Source organism: Rhinopithecus bieti, unplaced genomic scaffold, assembly GCF_001698545.2.
Source record: "Rhinopithecus bieti isolate Rb0 unplaced genomic scaffold, ASM169854v2 scaffold_5341, whole genome shotgun sequence".
NCBI classification, from domain to species: Eukaryota; Metazoa; Chordata; class Mammalia; order Primates; family Cercopithecidae; genus Rhinopithecus; species Rhinopithecus bieti.
Window position 1 is genome coordinate 49,084 of NW_016804835.1, and position 2,988 is coordinate 52,071.

Genomic DNA, 2,988 nt, shown 5'->3' on the forward strand with positions numbered 1-2,988 from the left:
TACATGTGCAGAACATGCAGGTTTGTTACATAGGTATATACATGCCATGGTGGTCTGCTGCACCCATCAACCCATCATCTACATTGTGTGTTTCTCTTAATGCTATCTCTTCCCCAGCCCCCCACCCCCTAACAGGCCCCAGTGTGTGATGCCCCCACCCCATGTCCATGTGTTCTCATTGTTCAACTCCCACTTATAAGAACATGCAGCGTTTGGTTTTCTGTTCCTGTGTTAGTCTGCTGAGAATGATGGTTTCCAGCTTCATCCATGTCCCTGCAAAGGACATGAACTCATCCTTTTTTTATGGCTGCATAGTGTTCCATGGTGTATATGTGCCACATTTTCTTTATCCAGTCTTCCATCCAAAGGTCACCAACATAAAAAACAAACCAATGTATTGCTTAAATATATTTGATTAATGTCTCATGCCTTCCTAAAAGACATAAAACCAAGCTATACCCCAACCCCCTTGGGCACATGTCCTCGGGACCTCCTGAGGGCTGTGTCACAGGCCATGGTCACGCATATTTGGCTCAGAATAAATCTCTTGAAATATTTTAGAGTTTGACAATTTTTGTCAACATAGATATCACCATGAAATTTCAGAATATTTAAAGAGAAGAGAAAATCTTACAGGTTTCCAAGTGTGTAGAGGAGAAAAAAACACAGTTTACATACAAAGTTTTGGGAGCCAGAATGACATAGTTTTTTAACATTAACCTTAAAAAGCAGAAAATAAGGCATTTAAAAATCTAGGGGAAAACTATTCTAGAATTCTACCTTCAGCCAAAAGTTATCAATCAAGTATGAGGGTAGAATAAAAACAATCGCTTCTGAAAGTCTCAAAAAATTTGCCTCCAAGAAACTTTCACTGGAATCTTGTGACTCTACCAAGAATGAGAGTGTGGTAAAGAGTCAAACTTAGTAAAATATTTGAAGATGTTTATTCTGAGCTAAATATGAGTGACCATGGCCTGTTGCACAGTCTTCAGGAGATGCTGAGAACATTTGCCCAAAATGGTAGGGGTGAAGCTTGCTTCTCTACGTTTTAGGGAGACAGGAGACATCAACCAAATACATTTAAGATATACATTGGTTTGGTCCAGAAAGGTGGGACAACTTGAAGAGCAGCGAGGACTTCCAGGCTATAGGTAGATTTTTAAATGTCTTGATTGACAATTGGTTGAGTTATTATCAGTAGAAAGGAATGTCTTGGTTGCATAAAAGTTTTATCATGCAGATGAAGCCTCCAGATAGCAGGCTTCAGAGAGAATAGATTGTAAATGTTTCTTATCAGACTTAAGGTCTGTGTTGCTGCTAAAGGCTGGGGGGCTTTTGCCGAATTCCAAGAGGGAGGAGGGCATAATGAGGTGTGTCCAACCCCCGCCCCCACCCCACCTTCGTATCATGGCTTGAACCAGTCTTTCAAGTTAAATTTGGAGGGCCCTGGCCTAGTGGAGGAAGTCCATTCTGATGGTTGAGGGACCTTCAAATTTTATTTTTGGTTTACAGAGTCAATCAAGAAAGAAGACATGGGATACAGGAAAAGGTTCTACACAGTAGGCCTAAGAATCAACAGAGAAAGGAAAATCCCATCATAGGATGTCAGCTGTACACCAGCTACAGAGGCAACCAGTCCAGACTGCAGCAGGCCAGAACAAGCCAAAAGATTCTAGGAGAGCATTTATTCAAGAAGATAATATTGATAAATTATCTGACACACCTAACTAAAGAATTGAGAAGAGACTTGGAAAAATGTAGAAGAGTTTGGGTTTGAATTAATGATGAGTATGTCTATAGGAAACAAAGAAACTACACACACAAACAAAAAGCATAATTATTAAATACAAAAAAAAATTACAATCATGAAGGAAAATGCATACTGTGTGCCTCAATTGTAAACAGTCATAATACTATAAGACTGAGTAATGCTTTAGCCTAAATTATAACACAGTGGGAGAAAGGATGAGAAAGGAGGTGAGGAAACTGGTGAAAGAGAATAAAATCCTTATTTTCCTAGTGATAATTCAATAAATCATACCTAAATATAAAAAATCAAGACCTAGAAATATGAACCTGCTATGTAGATGTATGATGATATATACCAAATGGAACAGTGAAAGGAACTTACAGCGGTTGCCTGTAGAGAAGAGGAAATGAAGGGTGAGGGAGACTTTTGTTTTAACTGTGTGTATGTAGAAGTTTCATAAAAATAAAAGCTAAATAAAAGACTTTTAATTTAAAAAAACAACAGATCAAGGATGAGGGAGAGACCTGCATGAGAAAAAGAGAAACAGAGACTGATCTATAAATAACTCGTAAGTTTCATATTTAAATGTCTAGGAAGATAAGGAAGTCCAAAGGCAAGTTTGAATTTAAAGAGAATAACAATTACAATTTTAAAAGTAAAGCATTTATCACAACAAACAACTATCTAGAGACACAAAATCATGGAGAGCCACTCTCTGTACCTACAGAACTTTAAGGTTGCAAGGGCCCTTAGAGATCAACTTGCTTCTGTTTCCTGAATTTTTTCTAGGATACTCTTTGCAAGGGCTGTACATGCTCTATTTAAACACCTATAGTGACGGAGTGTTCACCATATACTGAGGCCCCACTCTCTACTTGAGCTTCTCTAATTCTTTTTTTTTTTTTTTTTTTTTTTTGAGATAGAGTTTTGCTCTTGTCACCCAGGCAGGAGTGCAATGTTGCAATCTCGGCTCACTGCAACCTCTGCCTCCCAGGTTCAAGCAATTATCCAGCCTCAGCCTCCCAAGTAGCTGGGATTACAGGTGTGCACTAGCACACCCAGTAAATTTTTGTATTTTTACTAGAGATGGGTTTTTGCCATGCTGGCCAGGCTAGTCTCGAATTCCCAACCTCAAGTGATCTGCCCCATTCAGTCTCCCATAGCGCTGGGATTACAGGCATAAGCCACCGGCCCAGGTAAGCTTCTCAAATTTTTTTTTCTTTTTTTTTTTTTTTTTT

At 38.9% G+C, this 2,988-nt stretch overlaps 1 long non-coding RNA gene across 1 annotated transcript in view; it reads left to right on the forward strand.

Moving 5' to 3' along the window:
• LOC108528678 (uncharacterized) overlaps nt 1-1,802 on the forward strand; it is an 11,759-nt gene extending 9,957 nt beyond the window's left edge. The window contains exon 3 of the long non-coding RNA XR_001885248.1: nt 1,513-1,802. This is a non-coding gene — a long non-coding RNA (uncharacterized LOC108528678). The remainder of the gene's footprint in view (nt 1-1,512) is intronic.
• Nucleotides 1,803-2,988: the final 1,186 nt, after the last annotated feature.